Here is a 23,141-nt window from a genome sequence, read left to right on the forward strand (position 1 = left end):
GTTTCTTAAGATAGGCCTGGATTGCAATGTGTTTTCCTCTCAGGACTGCCTTTGCTGCATCCCAAAGTGTTTGCATTGCTGTATTTTCATTTTCGTTTGTTTCCATATATATTTTTTAATTTCTTCTCTAATTTCCTGGTTGACCCATTCATTCTTTAGTAGGGTGTCCTTTAAGCTCCATGCTTTTGGAGGTTTTCCAGACTTTTCCTGTGGTTGATTTCAAGCTTCATCGCATTGTGGTCTGAAAGTACGCATGGTATGATTCCAATTCTTGTATACTTATGAAGGGCTGTTTTGTGAACCAGTATGTGATCTATCTTGGAGAATGTACCATGTGCACTCGAGAAGAAAGTATATTCTGTTGCTTTGGGAGGCAGAGTTCTAAATATATCTGTCAAGTCCATCTGATCCAATGTATCATTCAGGGCCCTTGTTTCTATATTGACCGTGTGTCTAGATGATCTATCCATTTCTGTAAGCGGAGTATTACAGTCCCCTGAAATTACCACATTCTTATCAGTAAGCTTGCTTATGTTTATGAGTAATTGTTTTATACATTTGGGGGCTCCGGTATTCGGCGCATAGACATTTATAATTGTTAGCTCTTCCTGATGGATAGACCCTGTGAATTTTATATAATGCAATTCTTCATCTCTTGTTACAGCCTTTAATTTAAAGTTTAGTTTCTCTACGTATGGCTACACCAGCTTTCTTTTGACTTCCAGTGGCATGATAAATAGTTCTCCATCCCCTCACTCTCAATCTGAAGGTGTCCTCAGGTCTAAAATGAGTCACTTATAGACAGAAAATAGATGGGTCTTGTTGTTTTATCCATTCTGATACCCTATGTCTTTTGGTTGGCACATTTAGTCCATTTACATTCATTGTTATTATAGAAAGGTATGGGTTTAGAGTCATTGTGATGTCCGTAGTTTCCATGCTTGTAGTGATGTCTCTGGTATTTTTTCTCACAGGATCCCCCTTAGGATCTCTTGTAGGGCTGGTTTAGTGGTGATGAATTCCTTCAGTTTTTGTTTGTTTGGGAAGACCTTTATCTCTCCTTCTATTCTAAATGACAGACTTGCTGGAAAGAGGCTTCTCAGCTGCATATTTTTTTTCTGTTCATCACATTGAAGATCTCCTGCCATTCCTTTCTGGCCTGCCAAGTTTCAGTAGAGAGATCAGTCACGAGTCTTATAGGTCTCCCTTTATATGTTAGAGCACGTTTATCTCTAGCTGCTTTCAGAATTTTCTCTTTATCCTTGTATTTTGCCAGTTTCACTATGATATGTCGTGCAGAAGATCGATTCAAGTTACGTCTGAAGGGAGTTCTCTGTGCCTCTTGGATTTCAATGCCTTTTTCCTTCCCCAGATCTGGGAAGTTCTCAGCTATGATTTCTTCAAGTACACCTTCAGCACCTTTCCCTCTGTCTTCCTCCTCTGGAATACCAATTATGCATAGATTATTTCTCTTTAGTGCATCACTTAGTTCTCTCATTTTCCCCTCATACTCCTGGATTTTTTTTATGTCTCTTTTTCTCAGCTTCTTCTTTTTCCATACTTTTATCTTCTAGTTCACTTATTCTCTCCTCTGCCTCTTCAATCCGAGCCTTGGTTGTCTCCATTTTATTTTGCATCTCATTGATAGCATTTTTTAGCTCCTCCTGGCTGTTCCTTATCCCTTGATCTCTGTAGCAAGAGATTCTCTGCTGTCCTTTATACTGTTTTCAAGTTCAGCGATTAATTTTATGTCTATTTTTCTAAATTCACTTTCTGTTATATTGTTTAAATCGTTTTTGATCAGTTTGTTAGCTGTTGTTATTTCCTGGACATTTTTCTGAGGGGAATTCTTCCGTTGCATCATTTTGGATAGTCCCTGGAATGTTGCGGGACTGCAGGGCACTTTCCCTGTGCGGTCTTGAATAACTGTGTTGGTGGGCGGGGCCACAGTCAGACCTGATGTCTGCCCCTAGCCCATTGCTGGGGCCACAATCAGACTGGTGTGTGCCTTCTTTTCCCCTCTCCTAAGGGCAGGCAGGATTCACTGTGGGGTGGTGTGGCCCATCTGGGCTACTTGCACACTGCCAGGCTTGTGGTTCTGGGGATCTGTCATATTAGCTGGGGTTGGTACGCAAGGTGCACGGGGGCAGGAGGGGCAGGCTTAGCTTGCTTCTCCTTTGGTGATCCACTTCAGGAGGGGCCCTATGGCAGCGGGAGGGAGTCAGACCCGCTGCCGGAGGGGTGGCTCCGCAGAAGCACAGCGTTGGTGTTTTCGGGGAGCGAGCAAGTTCCCTGGCAGGAACTGGTTCCCTTTGGGATTTTGGCTGGGGGATGGGCAAGGGAGATGGCGCTGGCTAGCGCCTTTGTTTCCCGCCAAACTGAGCTCCGTCGTCCCAGGGCTCAGCAACTCTCCCTCCCTTTGTCCTCCAGCCTTCCTGCTTTCCACGCAGAGCTGTTAACTTATGACCTCCCAGGTGCTAAGTCCCGCTTGCTGTCGGAACACACTCTGTCCAGCCCCTCTGCTTTTGCAAGCCAGATTCGGGGGCTCTGCTTGGCCTGCGGGCTGCCCCTCCGCCCCGGTTCCCTCCCGCCAGTCCACGTAGCAAGCGTCGCCTCTCTGCCCTTCCTACCCTCTTCTGTGGGCCTCTCATCTCTGCTTGGCTCTGGAGACTCCATTCTGCTAGTCTTCTGGCAGTTTTTTGGGTTATTTATGCAGGTGTAGGTGGGATCTAATTGATCAGCAGGACGTGCGGTGAGCCCAGCGTCTTCCTAGGCTGCCATCCTCCCAGGATCCCCTCTTCTATCTTTTTTTTTTGGGGGGGGAGAAGTGTTGAACACTCGAAACCTATGGGTCTGTGTGTTTCACCTCTAAGTTCTATCAGTTTCTGACTCATGTATTTTAAAGCTCTGCTGAACAACACAGGAAGCAACAAATGTTAGCAAAGATGTGGAGAAAGGGGTATCCACTTACACTGCTGGAGAGAAAGCAAACAGGTATAGCCACTCTGGAAAAGAGTATGGAGGTTCCTCAAAAAGTTCAAAATAGAACTATCCTATGACCCAGTAATTGCACTACTGCTACTACTCAAAGGCTACAAAAATATTGATTCGAAAGGATACATGCACCCAGATGTTTATTAGCAGCATTGTCAACAATGGCCAAATTGTGGAAAGAACTCAAATGACACTCTACTGATGAATGGATAAAGAAGATATGCTATAGGGGCACCTGGGTGGCTCGTTCGATTAAGTGCCTGACTCTTGATTTTGGCCCAGGTCATGACCTCATGGTTTATGGTTTTGAACCTGTGTTGGGCTCCACACTGGCAGTGCAGAATCTACCTGGGATTCTCTCTTTCTCTTATTCTCTCTCTCTCCCTCAAAATAAATAAACTTAAGAAAAGAAGACGTGGTATATATAGACAACGGATTATTTCTAAGCCATATAAAGGGATGAAATCTTACAATTTGTAATAACATGATTGGAACTAAAGAGTATTATGTTAAGCAAAATAAGTCAGACAAAGATAAATGCAGTATATTATTCATATGTGGAATTTAATAAATGGAACAGATTAACATGGGGGTAAAAGAGGCAAACCATAAGACACTGTTAACTATAGAGAACAAACGGTGGGTTGCTGAAAGGGAGATGGGTGGGGGGATGGATTAAATGGAGGAGGGAAATTGTGATGAGCACTAGATGTTGTATGTAAGAGATGAATCAATAAATTCTACATCTGAAATGAATATTGCACTCTATATTAACTAACTGGAATTTAAGTAAAAGCTTGAAAAAAGGAAAAAGAAATAAAATTCTGCTGATAGCTATACACTTTTATGATTGTTATGTCTATTTGGAGAACTGTTATGTCTATTTGGAGCCTTTATCATAATGTAATGTGCATCTTAATCTTTGATAATATTATATCTTTTCTTCTAAAGTCTACTTTTATCTGATATTATATATAGATATTCCAGCTATTAGTTTTTGCAGTGGATATCAATATTCACCACATTACTTTTAATCTATTTATTTCTTTAACTTATTTTAAAGAATTTTATTTTATTTAAAAAAATAATGCTTTCTAAAATTTTTTTAACATTTATTTATTTATTTTTGAGAAACAGAGAGAGACAGAGTGCCACCGGGGTAGGGGCAGAGACAGAAGGCGACCAGAATCCGAATCAGTCTCCAGGCTCTGAACAAGCTGTCAGCACAGAGCCCAATGAGAGGCTTGAACCCACAAACTGTGAGATCATGACCTGAGCCAAAGTCAGACGTTCAACCAACTGAGACACTTAGGTGCCCCTGTTTATTTTTGAGAGAGAGAGAGAGAGAGAGAGGCCTGGGGAGGAGCAGAGAGGGAGACACTGAATCCAAAGTGGGCTCCAGGTTCTGAGGTGTCAGCACAGAGCCCAATGTGGAGCTCGAACTCAGGAACTCCGTCTCAGGAACTGAGATCATGACCTCAGCCAAAACTGGACATCTAACTGCCTGACCCACCCAGGAGCCCCTATGTATTTACCTTTAATGCAGATTTGTTGTAGACAGCATAATGCATTTAATTTGCAAATTTATATCTTGTAGCTCATGTGCTTACAACTTTCATATTTATTTTGATCATCGATGTGGTTGAATTAAATTGCACCATTTTAGATATTGTTTATGTGTTCCATGTGTTCGTTGTTTTTTTCAATTTTTCTCTTAGATTAATTGAGCATTTTTGTGATTTCATTTGATCTGTCTTTGATTACTTATTCATACATCTTTTAAAAATTCTTTCATGAATGCTCTACAGTTTAACCTTTAATTATTGAGAGTTTATCTGCAAATAAAATTATAACACTTCTCATGTAATATAGGAACTTTAAAACAATATCTTCCTAATCTTTATCCTTCCCCAACTCCCATCTTTAATACCATATTATGATACATTTTATCTTTAAATGTGATAAACACAAAATTCCTTGCTACTATTTTTGCTTTTTATTTTTTCTCTGGCTGCCTTTAAGATTATCTCTATATTTTTGTAGCAGTTTGAATTTGATATGCAGTGGGATGTATTTGTGTGTATATATCTGCTGCTATTTTATGCTCCTTGGTGTTTTCCAAACTCTTTGGATATATGGTTTGGTGTTTGCCATTAATTTAGAAAATCTATATCCTATATTCTTCATATATTTCTTCTCCAGTATCTCTTCCTTCTCCTGGGATTCTAATTATCCATCTATTAGACAACTGTTTAATGTTCCACAGCTCTTAGATGATTTGCCCCCCTCAACTTTTTTTGTGCTTCTTGTATTACAGTCCTGGTTATTTCTATAGTCTTATCTTGAAGTTCTCTAATTCTTTCCTTGGCTGTACTAATTCTAAGGTGTCTGTCAAAATCATTCTTTATCAAGGGTACTGTGGTTTTTCATTTGTAACATTTCCATTTGATCTTCAAAAGATAGCTTGCATTTATTTATTTATTTATTTATGAATATGAAATTTATTGTCAAATTGGTTTCCATACAATACCCAGTGCTCATCCCAGCAGGTGCCCTCCTCAATACCCATCACCCACCCTCCTCTCCTTCCCACCCCCCATCAACCCTCAGTTTGTTCTCAGTTTTTAAGAGTCTCTTATGTTTTGGCTCCCTCCCTCTCTAACCTTTTGTTTCTTTTTTTTTTCCTTCCCCTCCTCCATGGTCTTCTGTTAAGTTTCTCAGGATCCACATAAGAGTGAAAACATATGGTATCTGTCTTTGTATGACTTATTTCACTTAGCATAACACTCTTCAGTTCCATCCACGTTGCTACAAAAGGCCATATTTCTTTCTTTCTCATTGCCACATACTATTCCATTGTGTATATAAACCACAGTTTCTTTATCCATTCATCAGTTGGTGGACATTTAGACTCTTTCCATAATTTGGCTACTGTTGAAAGTGCTGCTATAAACATTGGGGTACAAGTGCCCTTATGCATCAGCACTCCTGTATCGTGGGTAAATTCCTAGCAGTGCTATTGCTGAGTCATAGGGTAGATTTTTTAAGTTTTTGAGGAATCTCCACACTATTTTCCAGAGCGGCTGCACCAGTTGGCATTCCCACCAACAGTGCAAGAGGGTTCCCGTTTCTCCACATCCTCTCCAGCATCTATAGTCTCCTGATTTGTTCATTTTAGCCACTCTGACTGGTGTGAGGTTTTATCTGAGTGTGGTTTTGATTTGTATTTCCCTGATGAGGAGCTACGTTGAGCATCTTTTCATGTGCCTGTTGGCCATCTGGATGTCTTCTTTAGAGAAGTGTCTATTCATGTTTTCTGCCCATTTCTTCACTGGATTATTTGTTTTTCGGGTAATAGCTTGCATTTAGAATGAAGGTTTGGCAGTAGGTTTTATTTTCTAATGTCAGTTATACCCTTAGCCTTGATACTTCCCTTTGTATTTTGCCTCAGAGAGAGTATCTATCTCACATAGTACTTGATCCTCAATGCTTTTTTAGCTTAGTGGAGGTTTGGATTAGGGTGAAGTCATTGTTTTTATTAAGACTCAGTAGTAAGCAGGTAGTTTGTCCCTGGTATGCATGGGGACTGCTCTTACCGCTGTCCCTCTCCCAGCATAGTTTTGAACCCAAAACCTATTCTTTCCCCTCTCTATTACTCCTCTCTCCTTTCTCCTTCTCCTAGATACAATCAAATTTCACTAGTACTTTGAGGATGGCAGTGCTTGTGGCCCCTTCTATCACAAATTAGGGTTATCATTTGGTGGATAAAATAAGAAAGTGGAGTCCAAAGGGAGTTTTTTATCCTTTCTGCAGTGTCTACTGTCCCTATCCACCAAGTATATGACACAAAGGAGAATTTCTCAGGACTCTCCCAATCTAGTCTGGTGATCATCAAGTAGGGTCTGTGAAGAAAAAGTGTGAAAAATGATGTGAACTTTATATTTGTAACCAAAATAGGCCTCACTCTGTTATCAAATATATAATTTACTGAACTCCACCAATTGGCCAATTATCCCAGGTGACCTCTTTTTACTATTGTCCCATTGTATCATATCCAAACAATCCAGTGCTTGGATATCATGTCTCCCAGAAAGTGGCTGTCTCTTTCTAGATTCTATCATTTAAGATGTCAGTACTATAATGGATTGAAGAAAACATAACTTGCTGTTGGTGCAACTTGTCTTACTGTAAGGTTGAGAGTAATTCTTTTTCTAACACTCTTTCATATCTAAATTAAAACCAGAAGTGTCACTCAATAATTTTTATTCCAAGTTTTTAAAACATCAAGACTCATTGCTTCCAAATTTTAATCAGATGTTCCTATCCTTTTTGCTATACTGGCATATTTCTTCCTCTTCTAAGGTACCAACTATGAATAAGCCCCATATATCTGTCCTTTCTGGATGCCACCATCTATATAGCCAGCAGTAATATCAAAAACAAAACAATCATCTCTTCCTCCCCATACAGGTGTCCGCTTTCCAAAATATATTTATCTTCAAAATTAAAATAAAGAAAATAGAAAAAACTATGTATATTCTGTATCTTAAAACATTATATTTAAAGTTTTATCTGAATATGATTTTTTTAGAAAATGAATCCAAATGTAAATAAGGTTATTAATGTCTAGAATGCTAGCTTACTAAATGATGTTTGTGATGCCAGGAGATTGACATTGTATACAATACTAAAAATTTTCTCATCTTTTCTCATTGCTTACAAGAATGTGTTTCCTGGATTCTGGGATACCTGTGTGGCTCAGTCAATTGAGCCTCTGATTCTTGATTTTGGCTCAGGTCATGATCTCATGGTTTGTGAGATTAAGCTCCACATCAGACTCTCCTCTGACAGCATGGAGTCTGACTGGGATTTTCTTTCCCTCTCTCTCTTCCCCAAATCCTGCTCATTCTCTCTCTTTCTCTCTTGCAAAATAAACATTTTAAAAATGAATGTGTTTTCTGGATTCTGAATTTTGGTAATGAATCTACAGGGGAAAAAAAAGTAGATGCTGTAAAATCAGTTAATTACCAATTGTGCCATCTTGGGTTACTAATTTAGCTATTCTCAATCTTAGCTATTCACAATACTTACAATACTTCCAATTTAGCATGGGATGCAGTATCAGGTAAAACATTTACTCAAAATGAAATAGAATCAAACTTTTCTCTGATTAGAAGTGAATTAAGAGTATTACTGAGTTTCACAGATTCTACTTTTTCAACTCAAATACCAGTATTCTGGAGTTGGCTCATGCAAGTTTGTAAGATCTCATTGTTAAATTTTCCATAATTTTGCAAATTGGTGTTGCAATTATTAGAAATTTCACAGATTCTACTTTTTCAACTCAAATACCAGTATTCTGGAGTTGGCTCATGCAAGTTTGTAAGATCTCATTGTTAAATTTTCCATAATTTTGCAAATTGGTGTTGCAATTATTAGAAATTTGAAATTGTTTCATGGTAGAGGTGCTTATACTAAAAAAATGCTACAAATTAGAGCTCCTTTTCCTCCATTAGTGAACCAGTTTACCAGCACACCATTGCATATGCCTGGGCAAGTCAACCATATTAAACCCATAAAGTCACAGATGGATTAAACTGAGCTCTCCATCTAACAGTTTTCTCATGATCAGAAAAAAATGGATCAGTCAGTTGAGAAGTAAAACACTGATGGGTCATTAGTCCATCTTATTCACTGTATTATAGAAGTGTGCATAGATGTATGACAAGATAATGAAATCTGGCTTTTTCTTCTCTTATGTTATGAAGCAACTTCAGGGAAACCTGAATTTACAGGTAATAAAAGAAGCACCAAAAAATTTACAAAGCTATCTTATGTAAATGAACTAAACAGAAGATGTACAGAATAAGGGTGCAATTATAAGTGTAGAATGTTTTAAAATGTTAGGCACCATAATTTTTCTATAAGAGAAATTTTCATTTTTAATTTTGACAGCTTTACTGTTTTTTAATTTATTTTAAATTATGTATGTATGTATGTATGTATTCATCTTTTATTGAAGTTTACTTGACATACAATACCTTGTTAACTTCAGGTGTACATCATAATGACTCACTATTTCTATACATTTTGAAACGATTCCCATAAATCTAGTTACCATCTGCAACTACACAAAATTAGTAAAATATTATTGGCTATTTCCCTTATGTTGTACATTACCTTCCCATGAGTATGTTACTTTATAACTAAAGGTTTGTACCTATTAATCCCTTCCATCTATTTCACCGGCCCTTTAAATTCAACATATTTTTATTGAATTTAATGAAAATAATCCCCAAATTATATTTTTCTCTTGAAAGAAAAGTGTATTTGTTTGTTCATATAATATACACTTAGCACCATGGTCATCATAGAACATTTGGGATATACAGTAAAGTAGCAGAAAAATACATCACCCAGCCTTCACCCAGAAAGACAACCACTGCTGATATTTCAGTTTGTTACATTTCAAAGTTTGCTTCATTTTCATTTTCTCTTTTATTTTGAACTTATATTTTTTCCACAATTTGCATTACATGTACTTATGATCATATGACATATAATATATACATACACAATTATGTACATATTATTTTGAAATGAATTTATACTATAAAATTAGTACATTCTTAGTGTAGAAAACACAGAAGAGTACATTAAAGAGAAGTATATTAGGGGCACCTGCGTGGCTCAGTCAGTTAAACGTCTGACTCTTGATTTCTGCTCTGGTCATGATCTTATGGTTTGTGGGTTTGAGCCCCATGTTGGAGTCCACATTGATGGCACAAAGCCTGCTTGGGACTCTCTTTCTCTTCCTCTCTCTCTGTACCCCCCTCAAAATTAAATAAATAAAGTTTTAAAAAACTAAAGAGAATTACATTAAAAATAAGAAAAAAATAGAGTATAAGTTGTTAATTATATTAAAAAAGATTTTAGGAAAATATACCAGTGTTAATAGTGTTTATTACTGGGTGGTGGTTATATTTAGTATTTTTAAAATGCTTAACATAAAAATGCATTAACATAATTGAGATTAAAATAAATTGTATATATAGATATTTCAGCATAAGCATAAACATTCACAGGTATTTGGTGAAAAATGGTAGATAAGGCTTGTTACAGATAATAGCTACCAACTGAAAAATTATTCCTCTTGCCCAATTAAAAACAAGTATTTAATATAAGTTTATATAATGCATAAAATCACTTCTCAAGTATTTTGATAATAAAAATGGTTACTATATTCCTTTGCAATTTTACTTTTGTGGAGTATTTACTAATAAATTTCTTGTTTACAAATTTTGCTGGAAGAATGCAAATGTAGTAATTATTATTAACAAATATTAAACAAATATTAACAAATATTGAAATACTACTTCCTGTTTTTAGTGGTCAAAAATATACACAGAGATTTTAAGTGCTTGTTTGGTAAATACTTTAAAGTACTCACTTTTTAAGAAGATAGAAAACTCAATTCCAAACACAATGAATCCAATAAATCCAGAATGTGGTGCACAGTTTAAGCTAAAGACTACTCAAATCTCTTGGAAATTTTTGTGACTAGCTAAACACATCACACTGCACATTTTATTTTGTGTAGTCACCTTCTGTGGTAGGCAGAATTCTAAGATGGCCCCAAACATTCCTGTCATCGGATATACACATACCGTCCCCATTTTATTCAATGAGACACTAATCTAAATACTGTCAGAAATGGATTTTGCAGATGTAATTGAGGTCCAAGTCAATTGAATTTAAGACAGGGAGAGGACCCAGGTGGGCTTAACCTAATTAAATTAGCTGATTAAAAGCAGCAAGTGTCCAGCTGGTGAAACAAGAGGGTGCAACTAGGTCTGCTGGGAACAAAGCAAATATCCATGTTGTTGCCTGTTCATGGGGTCCACATACCAAAGTACTGTGAGAGTCTTCTAAGCCTGTAGGGTAATCCCTACTGACAGTTAAAAGGAAAACAGCAGCCTCAGTCCTACAATCACAAAGAACTGAATTCTACCAAGTCAGCTTAGGATAGTACTCTGAGCAAGATTAAAACTGCAACCCCTGCTGATATCTTGATTTCAGTCTGGTAAGAGACTCTGAGAAAACTATCAATCCATGTTATACCCAGACATCTGACCTATGGAAACTGAGATTTAAAAAAGAGAACGTTGGGGGGGCGCCTGGGTGGCGCAGTCGGTTAAGCGTCCGACTTCAGCCAGGTCATGATCTCGCGGTCCGTGAGTTCGAGCCCCGCGTCGGGCTCTGGGCTGGTGGCTCAGAGCCTGGAGCCTGTTTCCGATTCTGTGTCTCCCTCTCTCTCTGCCCCTCCCCCATTCATGCTCTGTCTCTCTCTGTCCCAAAAATAAATAAACGTTGAAAAAAAATTAAAAAAAAATCTTTAAAAAAGAGAACGTTGGGTTGGACTTCCTTGGGAAGCTCCCTAGGAATGGAGAAGATTCGCTGGCATGCATTTTGTTTCTACTCTCCCTTCTTCCTTCTTCCAGGCTAAAACTTAATTTCACTATCTTTTTGTCAGGGGAATTAGAAAAAAGGAGTTATATTACAAGTAGACTAGATTCACTTCCAATGACTAGTGGACCCCTCCCCCAAACAAATGAAGATTGAAAACACTGATGGCAGCATGAAGTCACCACATTGGCCCTGAATTGTCTACCTACAGGTTTCTGCTTATGTAAGAAAAACAAATGAACAAATAAAACCCTGTTTAGTTGTTTCTTTAAATTACATTTTCTGGTACACATAGCTAGATCTGTTCTTATACAACATATTTTACATTAATTAAACAAACATAACAACACTGTAAGGTGAATAAAATTATCTTCATTTTAGAAATGAAGAAACAGTCATGGAAAGTATAGGTAAATATTCTAAGGTTTGCACAGCTACAGAGCCATCATTTAAAACTAGACAATTTAGTTTCAGATTTAACACTCTCTTTTTTTGATATTTATTTATTTTTGAGAGAAATTGAGAGCACAAGCTGAGGAGGTGAGAGAGAGAAGGAGACAGAGAATCCAAAGCAGGCTCTGTGCTAACAGTGCAGAGTCCGACACTGGGCTCATCTCATGAAATGTCAGATCATGACCTGAGCAGAAGTCGGATGCTTAACTGACTAAGCCACCCAGGCACCCCAAGATTCCACACTCTTAATTCCAATGCTGTACTGTCTTAGTTCCATGCTAACAGTTTCAAATCAGTAGTTTTTCACCAGGAATGTAAATTCTTGCTCTTTTGAAGTTGTTGCAATATGGCTATATTGGCTTAAAATAGTCATATTCCTGTCATCTAGACAGCTTCTAAAAACGTACCCATATTTATTAAAACCTTTGACATATGTTTTATAATCTTTATCTCCAACCTAGACTTTGGTGTTTATCTGCATGCCTTCCTTGAATCTTTTTTACCTTCAAAGAATTTCACTGTGTCATTTTAGCCACACATCCACCAAGTCCAATGGGTATACTGCACACCCTGAAAACTTTTACAATGACATTGCCTCTGAAATTCTGAACTCAGATATTCCATTGTGTGACTACAATGCTCTGTTAATATATTCTCTCATTAAGTTACTACTAATATACTTGTTTCTCTCACCCAAGTCACTCAAGCCTACTATATATCTCCCATCTGTCAACCAGTCATCCTCTTTTAATTGATTTTCATTTTCCATTTGGATTCTTCAACATACCTTTCAATCATTTCAGTGCCAATATATTAAAATGCATTGCTTGTATCCCATTGTCCTTGTAGAACTCTACTCCTGCAACCTTTATACAGATTTTTAATAAGGAATAGAGAAAAATACATCACAATGAAGGAGAAACAATAGAAATCCATACTCTACAAATTTATCTTGACTTTTCCTTATCCATAGTAACTTTTTCAAACTCTCTTCATTTTTCTCAAAATTCCAAAAATTTTATTATCACTTTTACCAGACACCTTTCCTTCTACTTCAAAGAGAAAATTGAACACACCAAATGAGAACTCCCTTAAATCTCTTCTACCAAAGAAGAGTACCTTTATTTATTATTTATTATTTTACCAAAGACTAGATCTCTTCCATTTATGTATACCATCCGCACACAGTACAAGTACCATTTCAGCTCATGCCAAGCTAAAAATTTTAATTGGATCCTGAAAAATCTTCTCAACTTACTTTCCCCCAAATTTTCCTGTTCTCTAAGGTAGTAGAATTTTAGTTCAGTTCCCAGTGTTCTTTTTAAATTTTTAATCAAAATTATGTTATATTAAGGAAATATACTTCTTTGTTTTAGTATGTTTGAGATTATATCCTTTTTTAATGTAAGTTAAATTTTCTTTTTATTGTTGTTTATTTTTGCTTATTTTTGTGGAATTCAGAATTAAGAGAGTAAGATCATGCTCCTACGTTACTATCTTAATAAATGTTGCAGCCCTTTTAAATTTTTAATAAGGATATATTGCCTTTATTATTACAGTTGTGACCAAACTTTTTCAATTTTCTTCTTGTAGTAGTAGATCGCATTGTTTTTCTTTCATATTTACATACCGCTGACATCACATTTATCTCTTTGTTAATAAAGACTACATTCTCAATATCACTAATTTAATTAAAATACATACTTAATTATAACTTTTACAGCCATCAGTGCAGATCTCATTACTCATTTATTTTTCTTAGTTTCCCTGTAGTCCTTCTTATTCTCATCTTAATCAGTTATCTGTTCATATCAAATTGTTCTCTCTTATTATCTTTTTACTCTCATTTCAGAGGCCTTGAATGTGTTTTATTTTGATAGAGACTGTAACAATGTTCCACTCTTCCTGGTTATTTTAAGAGATTATTTACCAAATTCATTTTTAGTTTTGAAAACTCTGGAGAAATAAAGAATTTCTTCATAAGCTCTATGTTGTTTTGTTACTGTTGCTGTTTTGCTACTTACTTTTCTATTAATTCTCAAATGAAGCTACTATAAATAGTTTTTGTACTGGAAATTACTTGACTTCATTCTCATTCCACTTAATTCTGGGAAAATCCCTCTCTTAAATTTACAGTAAGAAATGAATTAGATATGTTTAGCTCCCAGTGCAATACTCAGTCATTCACTTAAGATTCATACAATGAACTGGAGAAAAAATTTCCTACCTCCATTGATTGGATCTCAGATATTCTTTTTTAAAATTTTTAAATGCTTATTTATGAGAGAGAGAGAGAGAGAAAGAGAGAGAGAGAGAGCAGAAATGGGGGAGGGGCAGAGAGAGAGAGGGAGACAGAGAATCTGAAGCAGGCTCCACTCTGACAGGCTGATAGCTCAAAGCCAGACAGCCTGGTCAAACCCATCAACTTCAACTGACTGAGCCACCCAGGCAACCTGGATCTCAGATATTCTAAAATAAATAGACCATAGTGAAAAGTACAGTCCCTTATCCATACCTTTCACCAGGCTTTTCTTATTCTGTCCTTCCCATCCCCCAACTCCAACAAAATTTGGTTCGAATAAATTATTAAATATTCTAATATCCAAGGTACCAGAAATTGTTCTTCCCCTACTAACAGGTTAGTTGTTTTCTTTAACTTTCAGTGTGGAGTTGGTACAGGTGCACAGAAAACAAAATAGGAAACTAAAACTAGCTTCTTCAAAGAGTGTGCATTGCTGGGGTGATGTGCTATAGATACAGACTTTATGTAGCTAACAAATTGTTGTCTTTAAACATTGTTTTCATCATACTGTGCCCTATTCAAATACTTACAAGATAAAATCTAATTCTCTTAGCTTATCATTCAAAGGTCACCTAAATAATAACAATCCATTCCCATCTCAGCACTCTTGATTATACTGCTTCTTTCTTTCCTTCCTCTCTGCCTACCCCTTAATTTTTAAGTCAAATTACAAAGTCTATGATTGTTGGCAATACTCTGTCTTTTGACATGCATAGTACTTATTTTCTATACTCTATGCCCTGTAGGAAGTAAGCTCCAAGACAGCAGGAATTATGCTTAACTTGTTCTCCTTTCCTTTTTATTGTTTTACTTGCCAGAACCTACAAAAAGCTATGGTTTATGCTCATTTTTTATCTCAAAGGCATAATGTGATTTTTATATAGATTATTAACAGATACTTGTTAAATGCTCAGATTTTGATTGAATGAGTACCTTTGTCATAGACCTTGAGAACTTTTAATATTATATATTTTTGAGAACCTATATCTTCTTATAAAGATAGATCATCACAATTTCAAGTGACAATTATTTTTATTTAAGAAAGTATACAGGAAACATATATTTATAATGCTATGCCCCTATTGGAATGATAAGTACTACTATTATACTGGAAAATTGGAGGAAAAAAAGGAAAAAAATGTTTGAATTTGTATGAGGAAAAGATGTAAGGTGTATTATATACTTCAGACACATGCCTGAAAATTGCTCAGTTAAAAGTTTTCCTTTTGTAATGTTTATTATTTTTTTTTATTTTAAATAGTGAAGAAACACCATACGGTATTCTAAAGAGTACTGGAGAGCTCCTCAAACCTGGATTTCAATCTGATCTTTGTTACTAACAGAACATGTGATGTCAGGCAAGTCACAGAACTTCTACAAGCTCAGTTTCATAACTTATAAAGTGCATATTCCTACCAATCACAGGGTTTTGTGAGAAGCAAATGAAATAGTAAACATCAAATAACTATAAAACTGTTAAACATTATTTAGAAATAAGAGATTATTATCATTATCAATAAATGGTCAAAAGAAAAAAATCTCAGTTTAAAAAAATGAGAAAGTCTGCAAAGGAATCTAATATCAAGTGCCATGCAAATACTTTTTTTTAAATCTTGAATTGCAAGAGTCAGAAAGCTTATTAATATAGAGCTGCCAGTGTCTCTGTGTCCCAAATTCATATTCTGTCAGGAGAAAAGCTATTTGATTTTAGTCTAACCAATACAGTACTAGTTTTATCAGCATAGTACTAGGTCAATGTGTCTACAAAATTATCAATCACTCAGAATATTTAACTTAAATATCTCAATCTTAGCGACTTTTTAAAACCATGCCCAGTGCAAACAACTCCCTTAGATTATCTTTGTTATTAGTTGTGGAATTTTTCTATTAAATATATTTAGTTAAGACACTTCTTTAATGTCTGAAGCACCAAATCAAAGACAACATATTAACATTTCATTGAAATGTCCCCACTTTCACATATACAATATATGAACATGGCATATATATATATATAGTATATATATATATATATATATATACACAATACATATACAACTGCAATAAAATTTTTCACTTTGAGTACTGAAAATTTGATTATATATTGAAAAATATCTTGATGGTATATTGAGAAAGAGCTTCCCACAGAAATATTGATTGCATTAATAATTCAATCTTATATGTATATATGCTATTATGGAAGCATTCAGTCATGTATAAATGAGAGATAAATTTTCTTCATAGAAAAGCCCCTTGAATTGTTTTTAAATGTTAGTAGTTGAAAACAAAGTCAAGCCAAGCATCTTTTTCCAAGGACCAAATGTTACACATTTTGAATTGCCACTGATATTTTTTTTCAAATCAGTAGTTTGAAATGAAGACATTTAATATTCTAGATAACCACATTCTAAGCTATTAAAATTAAGTATACAATGCACACAGAAAAGCATATGCTTTATTTATGCAGGTAACATGATCCTCATTATCATTAAAAATTACTAACATGTCAAGTAAATTACCCGTTTCCCAGCATAATTTTCATTAATTTTTGCTTACTACCTTACTAACCCAGAAGGACTACTTTCTCCTCTTGTCTATTCTGCAGTAGTGAGCCCTTGTTTATAAGCCAATACACATGCTTCTGTATTTTCATAAATTTAGGTGTCAAATATCTGAAGCTATATTATTTTCACCACATTCAGACAAGATTTGCCACCAGAGTTTTTTGTTTATTTGTTTGTTTTGCATTGTGTTCAACTAAAACTTAATTTAACATTTATAAACATATGTCAAGATGTCTAAAACTTAAGTTAACATTTATAAACATATGTCAATATGTCATAGTTTTCTTCCTTTATGTACTTGTAAATCAATCATCTTAGTCACAAACATGGGGAAAATCTAAAGAGCTACAGTGTAGTAAAATAGATAAACATGCTCTCATCTTAGGGTCGTAGCACTATTTCCTCTGGCTTGGATAGATTCCCTTACCCCTCACTCCCTATGTCACCTTTTTCAAATCTTTGCTCAAATGTCGCATTTTCAATGACGTCTGATCTGACTGCACTATATTCTGTCATTACAGGTGACATCTTTTTGGGTTACTGTTTTTTGTTTTGTTTTGTTTTTGCATAACCCCTATTTTTACCTGTTTTGATTATTGTCTTCCCTACTGCTGTTATTATGTTGTTGTTGTGAATGTTATCTTTTTGATGTTATATTTTCTACATGGCTATAGATGAAGTTTAGGAATTTAATTGACTTTTATTGATTTTATTTGATTTTCTTGGACTTTTATCCACCTTCCTTGCTTGATTCAATCAATCAGTTCTTAATTCAATAATACATCTGTACATATTTTTAGAATGTTTATTTTGATTCTTCCTTTTTAATCTCATTACCTATCAGTTATTTTCTCTAGTACCATGTTAAAAAAAATGATGAGAGAAGACAGTCTAATCTTGTTAACAATAATTCCCTATATTTTCACCATTAAGTATGAGAATTACAATGCATTTTAATGAATTTTCTTTATCAATTAAAGGATGTTTCTTCCCAAATCTAGTTTGTTAAGATGGCTTACCAATAAGTGTTAAGTGTACAAGAATGTTTTTTAATGCAACCACTGAGAAATAGTGCTTTCCTATGGTAAATTTTATATTTATATATTTTATATGTAATTATACATATTAAATTGTCATATTTAATATCATCTAAACAATAATGGATCACAGAACTAAGTGTAAAATTCTATAGCATAAAACTTTTAGTAGAAAACATAGGAAAATAACCTTGTGACCTTAGATTAGGCAACAAATTCCTAGCTTTGATGCTAAAAGAAAGATATAATTAAAAAAATCATAAATTGGATCTTGTAAAAACAAACAAAATTTTGCTTTTTGAAAAACTCTATTAAGATAATAAAAAATATAAGTCACAACCTGGGAGAAAATAATTGAATCACATTTCTGACAAAGGATACGTATTAAAAATGTACAAAACTAAACAACAATAAACAAATAGCACAATTTTTAAAATGGACAAAATACCAGAAGACGTACTTCTCCTGAGAAATATATATATGAAAAATGGGCATAATAAAATAATACTTAATATCACTAGTCATTAGAAAAATGCAGAATAAAATCATGATGAGATACCACTAGACATCAATCAGAATGGCTTTAAAAAATAAAAGAAAGGGGAAAAAGAGAATACCAATTGCTAGCAATAATATGAAGTAACTGAAACTCTCCTACATTGTTAGTGGTTATACAAAATGATACAGACACTTTGAAAAAGTTTGTCAATATCTTCTTATAAAGTTATATTAACACCTACCATATTACGTTGCATCTTCTTTGCAATGATGTGGATGGAGTTAGAAAGAATTATGGTAAGCAAAATAAGTCAGTCAGAGAAAGTTAAATACCACATGATTTCATTCATATGTCTAATTTAAGAAACAAATCAAAGAAACATAGCGGTGGGGGAGGGAGAGGGAAGAGAGGAAAACCAAGAAACAGAGGGGAGATGGATGGGGGACTTAGTTAAATAGGTGCTGGGGATTAGGTAGGGTATTTGTTTTGATGAGCACAGTGTGTTGTATGTGATGAATCACTAAATTCTATACCTTCAACTAATATTACACTGTATGTTAACTAACCAGAATTTAAATAAAAACTTGGAAGAAAAAAAAATTTATATGTGAATGTATACAGTAGCTTTATTCATAATCTCCAAAACCTGGAGGCAACAAATATATCCTTCAATAGGTGGATGAATAGCAACCTCTATTACATCCATACAATGGAATTCCAGTAAATGTAAATAGGAATTAGCTTTCAAACCCTACAAAAACTGTGGATGAATCTCAAATGCATTTTACCAATTTATTTTTTTAAATGTTTTATTTATTTTTGAGAGAGAGAGAGAGAGAGAGAGCGAGCATGGGAGGGGCATAGAGAAAGGGAGACACAGAATCTGAAGCAGGTTCTGGGCTGTGAGCTGTCAGCACAGAGCCCAATGCAGGGATTGAACTCTCAAACCTTGAGATCATGAACTGAGCTGAAGTTGGATGCTTAACCAACTGAGCCACCCAGGCGCCCCTGCATTTTACCAATTTAAATGAGCCAGACACAAGGGCCACATATTTTATGATTCCATAAACTGCTTCTGAAATTCTGGTATATGGGAATTAATTACAGATGAAGTTTGCCTAATAACTATTTAATTGAACCTTAGACATAATCGTAGTAGATTGCTGATGTTGAGAACACCATTCCTGGTTCTCTGATACCTTTAAGATTAAGTCCTGGGAGATTCAAATCACTTTATACATTTTCAAGGAGGCCCTGTGGCTATCACACTTTACATTCAATTGTCAAGTAATCATTCACAGTCTGTCACTGTCTTTCTCTAATACAAGAATAACTTCTAGGGGCTGTTTTATATTCCACCCCACACCCCACCCCACTCCACCTATTTCCCTTATCCCATCCCCATAAACCTTTAATATACCTGAGATACTGCATCAACCAGTGTATCCCCTTCTATAAGTATCTTTTTGTAGTTTATCACTTTAAAGTTTTAGTAATTGCTCCACTACTGCACTTAACAAGGGGCTGTTTTCCACCAATCATAAATGATGAAGTCCTTATTGACACCTGAATGGTGGTTAAACAAGCTCCAAAATCTCATTTTAGAGTCTGCTTCCTAGGAACCCTTCTGGCACCAACTGTCATTGTTTCCATTCCCCTGGAAAAATAATCTGAGTTGACTTACTGTAGAATTTTTTTGGGGGAAAAAAAAAACATTAAGGATGAAGGGAGAAGGATTGGACAGAATGTTGAACTCTGATTCTGGGTCAAACTTTTAGAAATGTCTCAGACTGAGGCAGGAGGATCAGGCTTTTGCATCTTAGCATCAAAGAGTCTTTAGATAAAAGCTGACCCAAGGGAGGGTCATTTATTTTGACCAAAGCAGCTCTCTTGAACTAAGGGCAGTTCCCAGAGAACCATCCAGCAGGCACAACCCCTAGCACCTGGGATAATGAGGACCTCGGTTCTGAAGGGAAGACCTTATCGGTGTAATACAACATCCAATACAATGTCTCAGGTGGGTAATGAACTACTCTGAGCCTAATGTATTCATTTTACAAGTTTTCAGGTGCCATAAAAAGCAGTCATCCTTCTTTGTAAATCTTATAATTATCATTGACCCATCATGATTACCACTGTATTGCTTGATTTCCCAAACCTTTACCATCCACATGGAGCTTATCCCAATTAACCACAGGTAAATTCTTAAGCAGATGTGATGCCACTGCATGTTAGAGGTTACCATCTCATGTATCACCAGGAATCAAGTCTTTATTTCCTTCAGAAGAGTAGACAGAAAAAAAAAATCCAAACTCTCATGTTAAGAGACTATCTTTGGGATACACTTCCCCAATTATATTATCTCAAATTCCCTAGAATACAGAACCTGAGATAATGATTAAGTGGTATGTTTTGTTAAGGAAGCAGAGTCCCAGGATAGTAAGAGTGAATCAAAAACAAACAAACAAACAAACAAACAAACAAAAAAGGAAACAGGGAATTAATGAGGGAGCAAAAGGCAAGCTGAGAGTATAGCACAGGCAAGCTCCCCTCCCTCCCAGGTCAGGTGGGATATGTTTGATATTCCTCAGGCACTCCTGGCTGCCCAAAAACAAAGGAGGGAAAACAAACTGTTAACTGATAGAGATCACAGCCATGCAAGACATGAGTCTCCATCAGTTTACATATGTCTCAGTAAATTACAAGAAAAAGACAATCATCAATGGCCTAATCTTCAGAAACCCATAGACTCAGTTTCCTGGAGCCCCAACATCACCCTCCCCTCCATTGTGATGTGGGGAACAAAGGCAAGAAGGATATGGCAGGTAAAGTTAAATTTCCTTATAATCTGCACCCAATTGACAAATACTTGAGACAAATACAGAGTATAACAGTTCTTTAAGAACCTCCTACTCTCCTAATAATAATGCCTTAGAGGAAAAACAACCTAAGTTTGACAATAGCTAGGCCTCAGGTATCTCAGGAGTCTTAAGTAGCATATTTAAGTCCTTCTGGAGGCCTCCCTTTTGCCTTTACCTCCCTCAACTCCATAGTGTATAATCAGTCAATCCTCACAACCCCAGTGCAGCTCTTTGTGCCCAGAGGTTATGTCCCAATGCTTTAATACATTCACCTTTTTGCACCAAAGACATCTCAAGAATTCTTTCTTGTCTGTCAGCTCCTGACCCCCACCACTCCAAAAACCCATCAAGGGGAAGCGATACAAAATGATATAGTAACATACTAGCCTCTGCTTCATAAAAAGCCCCCAAGAGACATTGCTGGTCATTTGGTTGATGCTATAATGGATTCACCTGGGAAGACTGGAGCTGATCATGGGATCCTGTTTCCATTGGCCAAAATGTATCCCACAGGGAGTGAATTAATCTGTACTTCCAAATGGCATCATGCAGAAACCACCAGTATCAGGAAGTCAAATCTCAATAAAAATCAGAATTCAGGATATGTGGTAATCATCCTGGCCATATAACATCAGTCAAAAGAAGGCCCTTCTGGTAAATGACTTAAGAGTCCTAGGATGCAGAATCATATAGGTCAAAACAAACTTCCAGGAGACTATGGCACTGAGAATATGGAGGCACAAAAGTTGTGGCCAATGCAATATCTAAGTAGTGATTATCCTAAGAATCCAAGGTTGGATTTGTTATGCCCAGAATTCGTGATCCCCAAAGACCACTAGGGAGCCGAGTCCGATGCAAAAGCAAAGAGCCTTTATTCGAGCTAGCTCGAGCTCAATCCCCTACCTGCACCGACGCAGCGGTGAGATACCAGGGAAAGAGCGCGAGTTTCAAAAGGACAAAGGTTTTATTGGGGCCTGGGGGCAGTTGGTGAGGTAATGGCTATGGCCTCAGCCGATTGGCTGGGGAGGGGTCCTGGGGAAGGGTCCGGCAGGTGAGGGAGGGTTTACTCAAGGGGAGGAGGTGTGGTCAAGGTGAAGGACACAGAACAAGATGGAGTCGAGGGGAGGAGGTGTGGTCAAGGTGAAGGACACAGAACAAGATGGAGTGGGCTGGTGTAGGCCCGCCCTTTCATTCCCCCCTTGTTGTGTAGCTTACGGACCCAATCATGGGGCCGGCTGCATTTATGGTGACAAGGAGAACAGAGTCTGGAGGTTTACGCAAAGTTCTGGGAACCAAGTGTCCCTGGGGTGGCTCTGGGAGGTCTGATTAAGTATTGTCCCCGAGCTGGTGTCTATGATCTGCCAGGTGATGTTTTGGGGGGTGTGGGGACTCCCGGCAGCATGAGCAATGACAAGCAGAGTTAACAGAGTTACCAATATTAGGTAGGTCGAATGCGCTGTAGCTTGAGCTTGAGCGGGTTGTGTTGGTCCCGACTGATGGCCCATCGCTTGACGAAGTCCTTCCGGATCGAGGAGGGGTCCGCTGGCTGAGCGTGGGTGTGATGGACCCAGGTCGCGATGCCGTCTACCTTGAGAGCGGTGGGGGTTGTCAACACCACGATGTAGGGTCCCTTCCAGCGCGGCTCGAGAGTTTCTCGGTGGTGCCTCTTGACGTAGACCCAGTCTCCCGGCCTGTACTGATGAGGTGTCGGGATCGGGCCAGCCTCGTAGATGGCACGGAGGCGCGGCCAAAAGTCCTCGTGCGCCCTCTGGAGCCCGCTCAAGGAAAGAAAAAGTTCTTGATCTTTAAACTCAGTAATAAGTTCAGCTAGAAGGCTGGGAATAACAGGGGGTGGCCTGCCAAACATGATCTCGTAGGGAGTAAAACCCAGAGTGTAAGGAGTGTTTCTAACCCAGTAAAGGGCGTATGGTAGGAGAGTCACCCAGTCCCCGCCAGTCTCCATGG

The sequence above is a fragment of the Prionailurus bengalensis genome, chromosome X, assembly GCF_016509475.1.
Source record: "Prionailurus bengalensis isolate Pbe53 chromosome X, Fcat_Pben_1.1_paternal_pri, whole genome shotgun sequence".
In the NCBI taxonomy this organism is placed as follows: Eukaryota; Metazoa; Chordata; class Mammalia; order Carnivora; family Felidae; genus Prionailurus; species Prionailurus bengalensis.